This window comes from Euleptes europaea, chromosome 6 (assembly GCF_029931775.1).
Source record: "Euleptes europaea isolate rEulEur1 chromosome 6, rEulEur1.hap1, whole genome shotgun sequence".
NCBI classification, from domain to species: domain Eukaryota; kingdom Metazoa; phylum Chordata; class Lepidosauria; order Squamata; family Sphaerodactylidae; genus Euleptes; species Euleptes europaea.
The window spans coordinates 96,979,799-96,989,611 of record NC_079317.1 but is presented as its reverse complement, the minus strand read 5'-3'; positions in this window follow the sequence as shown (position 1 = coordinate 96,989,611).

The following is a 9,813-nucleotide window of genomic DNA, read 5'->3' as shown; positions in this document are numbered from 1 at the left end:
TAAGAACCCACACACAGCTGAAACAATCTCAACTTGTATTGAGTAGTAGCCATTGCAGAGAATGTTCTGACAGCATCACAGGAGTGGGAGGTTTCTAGAGGCTCTTATAACGTTTATGTGCCTTTGAAAGTCAGAGAGCCAACTTTCCCCTATCAATGCCCTGACCGTGGGTTAGGGTTGCCAGGTCCCTTTTCACCACCGGCGGGAGGTTTTGGGGGCAGGGCCTGAGGAGGGCGGGGACTGGGGGGGAGGCTGGAGCCTTCCAAGTCCTGCTGTGTGCACGCTCCAAGCGCGCGCACAGCGGGGCTGGGACGGGGAGGAAGGCTACAGCCTCCCTCTCCATGTTACAAGCCCAATCAGGCTTGTAGCATGGGGGGGGGGAGGCTGGAGCCTTCCAAGTTCCACTGTGCACACACTCTGAGTGCGTGCACAGCAGGGCTGGATGGAAACCTGCAGCCTCCCTTTCCATGCTACAAGCCCCATTGGGCTTGCAGTGTGGAACAGGAGGCTGGAGCCTTCTCGGGAGCACGCAGGGGATCGTTCCCCTCTTTCTGCTCCTCCCGCTGGCCATCAGCTGGCCGACGGGCAGCCCGGTTGATTGGCGGGCAATTGCCCGCCACTACCGGGCAGTTGGCAACCCTACCGTGGGTACGACTTCAGCTGTTCGATTCTGAATGAAAGCTGCTTGACCAGCTTTCAAAAGCACAGGAACCCTGCAAAACAAAAGCATAGCAACCCTCCCCAGGAACAGCTGGCTTTTCAGTGGTTGCTTCTGCAGCAGCTAATGGTCTATTGGGCACTAGATGGAGACCGTCCTTTCTGCTGCCTCGATTAGTTGGCTGCCCAGTTGCCTAAGGAAGGATAAGAGTAGACATGGGGATAGTGGCTCACAATGAGCAGCAGCCACAACAGGCAATGCCAGGGTGGCTGTATGCTCACTAAGGTTGCCAGGTCCCTCTTTGCCACCAGTGGGAGGTTTCTGGGGCAGAGCCTGAAGAGGGCGGGGCTTGAGGAGGGGAGAGACTTCAATGCCATAGAGTCCAGTGGCCAAAGCAGCCATTTTCTCCTGGTGAACTGATCTCTATTGGCTGAAGATCAGTTGTCATAGCAGGAGATCTCCAGCTACTACCTGGAAGTTGGAAACCCTAGTGCTCCCTGAGAATTAGTTGAGAGAAGCTGACTTAGGGTTGCCAACTTCCAGGTAATAGCTGGAGATCTCTTGCTATTACAACTGATGTCCAACTGATAGAGATCTGGGGAATATGGCTGCTTCTTCGGCAATTAGACTCTGTGGCATTGAAGTCCTTCCCCTCCCCAAAACCCACCTCCCTTTGGCTCCAAAAACTCCATTTGGGTGGCTTTTTTAAATAATTAAAACATTTACACTTCCTCTTTGGTCCTATGGACTCCAAGGCAGCTTACAATATTATCAGGAGCTAGCCTGATTTTATTGATAAACTCATTTGGTGCAGCAGACTGAAACAGAAAGCCCACATCTTCTTAACCTAAACAAAACTTAAGTGGTTTACAAAAACTAATAAAGTAGGTGCTAGGAAGACCCTGCAGGGATTTGTGTCTGCCACTGAGAAGGCCTTATGCCTATCAGCCAAAACCTCTGAAGATAAGAGAACGTGAAGCAGAACATTTCAAGATGTTCTCTACAATCAAGTAAGTTCGTGACTATGAATGTTGCCTGTGAGGTGACCATAAACCATTTAGGGCTTTAAAAATAAAAATAATTTCAAAAGCTCTTGTATTTGAGCCCAGAAACAAATTGAAAGCCAATGATTGGTTTCATAGCACAGACGTGATATCTTCATACTGGCTTGCTGTGTTTGAATCAGACAGCTGCATTTTGAGCCAGTTTAATTTCTGAGAACATTTCACAGGCAGCTCTACACAGAGGGAGTTTTAAAAAGTCTAGGGTTGCCAACCTACACGTGGTGGCTGGAGATCTCCTGCTGTTACAAATGATCTCCAGGTGACAGAGATCAGTTTACCTGGAGAAAATTGCTTCTTTGGAATTGGACGGTATGGTATTATACCCCATTGAAGTCCCCCCCCTCACCAAACGCTGCCCTCCTCAGGCTCCACCCACAAAATCTCCAAGTATTTCCCAACCTGGAGCTGGCAACCTGAAGCCTATCCCAGAAGTCATCAAAGCATGGGGTAACGGTGGCCATGCCAGACTTCTCTGGAACGCATTTCCATTCAGCCAGGCTTCATAGCGAGAATGCGCCCACCTGAGGTGTGGACATTTGGGAAGCCACCAGTTGGGGGAATAGTAGCACTGAACAAATGAACACATGAAGCTGCCTTATACTGAATCAGACCATTGGTCCATCAAAGTCCATTGGGTTTTTCTGTATAAATCACAATAGGTAGCCATGTTCGTCTGTCTGTAGCAGTAGAAGAGCAAGAGTCCAGTAGCACCTTAAAGACTAACAAAATTTCTGGCAGGGTAGGAGCTTTCCTGAGTCACAGCTCACTTCTTCAGATACAGCTAGAATGTGAGTCCATCTGTCCTTAAGTAGAAAAGAGTGAATTCACACATCCAATGGCCATCGTACGTAAATGTCAGAAGCAAGTAAATGACATTAGCAGGCATGGTTGGATTAGGTGTGATATGCAGAGGGATAGTAGGCGTGGAGAAATCAGCATTGGTAATTAGACAGAAATCCCAGATCTCTATTCAATCCAGGAGAATGCTGAATTACAACTAATAATGAAGCTCAAGTTTATGCAGACTACTGTCAGAGAAAGGATCACTGGAGACTATAGACTTTAGAAACATGACATGCTGAGTCAGCTACACCCAGCCCAGAAGCAAAACGCTGACTCTCTAAGGGCTTATCCACAGACTACTGCAGTGCAAATTGTGCCGCATGAATTCATAGGGTTGTGCCACCTTTGCACCCAGGTATGCTTTTAACAACTACCTAGGCCTTACCCTCTTGAAGGGGGGGGGGTGGATTTAAAACTTCCATTCAACCACTAACCATCAAGATCTGTTCACCCCGAGACAATACCCATGATTTGTGCAGTAGATGTATTTTGGTGGATGTATTTTGAGAGTTGGCTTAGTTTTTTCTTCCCTGGGTTATGCGGGGGGGGGGGGGGGCTTTGTTTTTATTAGGAAAAAGCATTTGTGCCCGACTATACTGTTCAACAACAATAGAATACAGTACCTTTATTGGCATCTTGAAATAGTAAGACTATACTGTTCTTATCTTGAAGTGGACAGAAAAAATAGGATCATGCTAAAAGGGCTGCTCTCTTGCTATGTTGTAACAATATGATTTCGTTTCTCAGTGCTGAGAATTTGTTTGGTTTTTAAAAAAACCCAGAAGTGCGCAGTTACATAAACCTGTTGTTTTAAAAAGTAAAACAAGTGTATTGGCTGGTACTTCATCTCTGCTATCTCTGCTAAGGAGAGAGGCAGGAAGGACTCAAGTGGACCTGTGGGAAAAGAAGATGGCTCAGTGTCTCTCTGCCCATTTTTCTGTCTTGGTAAGTTTTACCAGAACCAGATGTCTCTCTTTAAAGTAAGGCAATTTGAACTCAGTAGACACAGCTTATGGCAGTGCCTCCCCAAACTCCAATATGTTTTTAACTGTTACAACTAAATTTAGTTTCATCAACTTCAATGCCATGCTGACCCACAGTAAACTCCACATGTAGACAATCCCTTAAGCGAGTTGAACATGCCTAATGCAGCGTTCTGCTCTATGGTTAGGCCAGTTCTCCCACAATTTTGCATATAAGCAGCATTTTCCTCATCTTGGTGGTCACAGTGTCCCTGATACTAATGAGTACACCAAGCTACAAAGACTAATTACTGTCCTTTGCAATTAAGTGATTATTCACCACTAAACTGGTTTCTACAAATTATTTTGCTTGTCTGTCAGAAGTACAAATTTGAAAAGTAAATCTGCAGCATTAAAATGCAATTTTACATGCCAAGACTAACAAACCTCCTCTGTTTCTTTCTGTAATTGCTGTCTTGACCAATATACCATTAACCATACTCAACTATTCATCCTAAGCATCAAGGAGCTTTTTTCAGCTGAGGTTTCCTGGCTACTGTGCCCATCAAGACTTAAAATGCTACTGATGAGTGCTAAGTAAACAGAAAAACTATCCAGGATTTATTCCTGGGTAAGGACGCTGACCTGGTATTCATTACCAAGACCTGGTTGGAGCAGTTAGGTGGATTTGATTTGTCTTGTGTCCTTCTGGGTTATCACTATAGCTCAGTGGGCAGGGAGACAGAGTGTCTGTGGTCCATCAAAGATTCCATGCCCCTTTCCTTTTATGCCACCCAATAATCTCCTAGTTTTGAGTGTTTGTACTTGGTTGCACCCAAGCTGGTTTCAGATATTTATTCAGAATTCTTGTTCTTGGGGAGCTTAATTGTCCATGAAAATTCTCCCTTGACTGGCACACCTAAAGATTTCATTGGGTCTATCTTCAGATCATCATAAGTAAAGCTCTGTGAGCGCTGATCTGAGGTGGAGGATACAGAAAGGAAAATTAGCTATTTAAATTTGTTATAGAAAAAGAACTACCATGCGAATTGTCACTTCATTTACTTATAGTAAAAGTGTCCACTTAAACGTTTGTGTCATCCCTTTAAAGTGTGCAGTTATTTAACAAATATTTCCATATTTGGTTCTTGTTCTCACTATCCTAGTTCTACTGGCAGTTTTATTTACTAAGGGGTGTGTGTGTGTGTAGAAAGGTAAATGATGGCAGAGGAAAACTAGGTAGTAGGAATGTGAAAGACCCCAGTCTCCTCAGTGATGTAACTGAGATAAGTGGGAGAAGTTGAACTAACAAACCTCACATCCTCTTCCCCATCTGCCACATCTCATTTGCCCCAATTTCCCAATGAACTATTTGTACTTCTCATTCCATGCCCTGGCTCACTTGCTTCAATTTCTGTCTCTGTTCATGCTCTTGCTTGATTTTGCCATTGTAAATTCAACTCCGCTTCTGATCCACCTGGCTAAGTACTACTGCTACACCTCTTGAAACCAGGATTCAGCCAGGATCGAACACGTGTTTTGCTGAACGTGCGCTTGATCCTGGCTGAATCCTGGCTGAAACAGGGAATAAAGGAGGCTAAAGAGACCATGCGTTTTCGCCACTATGTCTCTTTTTTTATGTCTCATACATTTTAAAATCTACACTAAAACGATCACCAATCATTGATCAAGTTATCACAGGCGTCCTGCAACATCCTGACATGACCTCATGCCCATCATAATCAAGGTTGCCAGCTCTGGGTTGGGAAATACGTGGAGATTTTGGGGCGAAGCCTGAGGAGGGCGGGGTTTGGAGAGGGGAGGGACTTCAATGCCATAGAGTCCAATTGCCAAAGCGGCCATTTTCTCCAGGGAACTGATCTCTATCGTCTGGAGATCAGTTGTAATAGCAGATCTCCAGCTAGTACCTGGAGGTTGGCAACCCTAATCATAATCGTCTGAGCTACTGGAGAAGCAATTAGACTCTTTGTCCATGACAAACCTTTTATCAGTTTCCTCCTGCAGCCTCTCTATCAGCTGGAGATTGGTTGTAATAGCAGATCATCTGCTGGTACCTGGAGGTTGGCAACCCTAAGGTAATGAAAACTCGGTGGGGGGGATCCTGACCGCCACCCCAGTGGGCAAGTCCTACAATGATCAGGTGGTGGCAACAGATACCTGAAAAGAGAGAAAGGCAACCCCCTCCAGGGGAGGCTGAAAATCCCTGGGAGAGGGCAGGAGTGGAATAGGGACTGCAAGTCTGAGCAGGCGTATTTGGCCACACAGTTGATCATTCTCTCCTATCAAGCTCCCTTCATACCCTACCTTTCTGTCCATTTCTCAATCTTTTCACAGGGCAGAGTAAACACAAACCCTTCAGTCTACATTCCTATTGAAGTTAAGCCTAAGCACACGTACTGGAAGAAACGCACATTTCTATCTTCCTCATTTCCCGTGTTGTTTTCCCTTATAGCAAATTTCAGATTGTAAACTCTTCAAGGCAGAGACCTATATTGTTGTCTTTTGTAGAGGGTCATGGTCATCAGTAACACTATATTATTGCTTGCATTATTAATAAGATCCTGCATTGCTCATGTGTAGTTGGGGAGTGGTGAGATAAATCTGGATTGCAGCACCAGGGCCCCACAGTTGTTGGTGTGTGTTAAGTGCCGTCAAGTCGCTTCCGACTCATGGCGACCCTATGAATGAAAGTCCTCCAAAATGTCCTATCTTTGACAGCCTTGCTCAGATCTTGCAAATTGAAGGTTGTGGCTTCCTTTATTGAGTCCATCCATCTCTTGTTGGGTCTTCCTCTTTTCCTGCTGCCCTCAACTTTTCCTATCATGACGGTCTTTTCCAGTGACTCTTGTCGTCTCATGACGCGACCAAAATACGACAGCCTCAGTTGAGTCATTTTAGCTTCTAGGGTCAGTTCAGGCTTGATTTGATCTATAACCCACTAATTTGTTTTTTTGGCCGTCCACAGTTGTTACATATACTTAAGAACTTCAGCCTACCCCAGCATGACCAGAGATAAACTAGGTAGACAAATGCTTGTTTTATATTTTTAAAAGTGTACAGTCCTACCCTGATAGTAGAGTGTTGGGTCTAGTGTACCGTTTGAATATACATTGGGGAGGGGACATCAGCAAAGGGAATGAGAGTAGCGGCCGCCAGGGAAATATAGGAAACAGCATGCTTTTCCCCCAGAATCTTTTGTTTTCTGTTTGGAGGTTGAATCCGCACATAACATGAACAGCCCAACAGCACAACCTCTTGGTTCACCTCTGCCAGTGCAAGTAGCTGAAAACGAATCCCAAAAGCTGCCCAGGCTTACATTAAAGTGGAAAAACAAACAGGCTTTTGCTAACTACATTAAAGTGGAAAAACAAACAGGCTTTTGCTAGCTCCCTTTTTACTTTTGTGCTGAGAGAAGGATGTGAGCTGAGCCCTTTATCCGCCCCATTTTTTACAAGCAAGAGGAAGAGGGGCTTGCCTCCTGTCCTGCTCTCCAAACTTCATGGAGGCCTTGGTCCATTCCCCTTAATTCTGTTTAGCCAAAGAGGACATGATTAATACTCTGCTGGTTTCATTTGATCTGGCAAGTAAGTTTCACCGGACATAACTGCAAAACCATGCTTTAGTTTTAACTGTGGTTTATTTTGTGAAACCAGGATTCTGCGCCCGCTTTTCCTCGACCAGTGCTGGTTTTTGACCACTTTTGCTCTTTCAACCGCAAAGACCCAGCTGGTATCTCCATTCGAGCTGCAGCAAGGAAGGTGTCAAGGAACAAGCAGGACTTAAATTGGGACAAGTGGGGGCATCTCATTTCCCCTGGTATCCCCTCCCAACTATTTCCTCTTTCCATTCCCTGGTAGTCTCCATAGCCTCTACCCATTTCCTAATTCCTTCTCTTCTCCCCATATGCACTAGCCAACCTACCTCTGTCAGCTCCCACCTGCAACTTTCCCTCCTTCCCTTGGCAGCGTCTCCCCAGGAAAAGTCTGGCTGCGTTGAGTGGTAGCCACCAGGTGTGGGTTGTGTCTCTGGGCCTGTTCCTGCTGAGTTTTCCTAAATCAAAAAACCATGACAGGGGAAGGGGGCAGGACCCTTTGCAGTGTTGCTTTGGCCTCCAAGCCAGCACCTGCTCTCCACATAGTTTTGCTTTATAGAAACTGAGGCTTTGAAAGCTCAACAATATTTACCTGCCCCACCTTCAGCCTTCCCTCCCCCGGCAAACCCCACCTGGGAAACTACGGCCCAGTTGTGCAGTGTGGGCCCAGTAGGGTTGCCCACTGCCAGGTAGTAGCAGAAGATCTCCTGCTAATACAACTGATCTCCAGCCGATAGAGATCAGATCATCTGGAGAAAAATGGCCACTTTGGCAATTGGACTCTATGGCATTGCAGTCCCTCCCCTCCCCAAACCCCGCCCTCCTCAGGCTCCGCCCCAAAAATCTCCCACCGGTGGCAAAGAGGCACCTGGCAGCCCTAGGGCCCAGTCATGTGCTGCGCCCTATGTCCCCTTCCCCACACAATTTCCTTTTCTCCTCCTCCTGCAAACCTCTATAGCCTCATTTTTCGCTGCTCCTTTCCTTCCCATCCACTAACCAACCTACCTTTTATCTGCCCCCCATCTTCAGCAACATTGATTTCATTTTTACCCCACCCTTCTCCACAATGGGGACCCAAAGCAGCTCATTCTCCTCTCCTCCAATTTATCCTCACAACAAACCTGTGAGGTAAGTTAGGTTGAGAATGTGAGTTCCCATGGCAAAGTGGTGATCTGAACCTGACTTTAGACTGAAACCACTACATAGCACTGGCTTTTGTAGAGTGGCTGCTGTTGAACAGTAGTAAGCAACCACTATTGGGTGAGTCATGCAAGTCACGTGGTTCCAGGTTCCAGTTTTTATTTTACGGTCATTTGACCCAAAAATAGAACACATCTAATCAGAAGTAACATAAATTTGCAATAAAAACAGTATCAGTCAGACAAAGAGTCCACAAAATAAAATATATCAATAAAATCCCATATCTGAAGAGGCAAATAAGCTAGCTTCTAAAATATTAATCTATCAAATATTACCTATTTGTAAATTGCATCCTTTCGGGCTTTATATATAGCAACACAAAATTTGGCCACACATCTCGAAGTTTGTGGGTTACTATCTTCCAGTAGTCATTGGATACAAATTTTATCAGGTAGCCCAATATTATTTCTTAAAATTTCTAGTCTTAGATCTGAACTCATGATAGAGAGGGCAGTATAAGAAGACGTGTTTGTGGGTCTCTAATTCTTCACCATTGCATGGGCAGACTCTCTCGGGAAGAGGAGTTTTTTTGTATCTGCCTTCTAGGATGGCCGATGGCAAAGCTCCACATCTGGCTAACGTAAAAGCCCTTCTAAATTTGTTCACCTCCAGTGTCATCAGATATGGGGCTGCCGTCATCAGGTGTCTGAACTTCTGTGAGGCTTGGTTCTAGGTTTGTTGCTGCTGAGCATGGCCCCGAGTCCTCCATTAAAGGCCATAATAGCCCTGGAAAGGGCCTTGCCGCCACAATAGCCACTGAAAGGGCAGTCATTTCTTAAAGCTATAGGCACCGCAGGTTTGGCCATGTTTCGAATTAGACATATGGCTTGGGAAAGTTGCTTTAGCTCTTCCACCCCATGCTCTTATGAGAAAAATTCACCACGTTTGCATACTTGAGTTTGTTTGATAAGCATCTGAATAATTTCGAAAAAGAACAGCAGACAAAGTTCAGCTAGGATTAAAGCATAAGAATGCATACAGTTTGAAAGAGAAAAGCGCCACCTGACATAAGAGAGGACCATCTTTAGGGCCCTGGCTGAGCAAAGAGCTCCAGCTGGCCTATACATTTCTTCAAGGACGAATGCACACACTGAAGAAAAAACCTAAGGTTTGTGGATATTTCAGTCTTTCACCGTTTGAAAATGGGGCAGTGGGCATTGTGTGTGTGTGTATGTGTGTCCTTTTACATGACCACTGCTTAAACCATTCCATGAAAACAGTCCATAGGGCCTAATCATGCTTTACAAAGTCCTCGTATTTCCCCTGTATCCACCCTGCACTTGTTGACAGATGCACTTTCTAAGTTTGGTGCTCAAAGGTGGGGATGGAAGAAAAAGGGTGAATGCACAAAAAAACAGAGCCGCTGAGCTTTTAAATGCCCTCATTTATTCAGTGGGTACAAAAATAAAATCATATAGAGGTGCAGAAGTACCTCAGGGAAAAGCTGTCATGATTAGGAAATAGCACAGCATT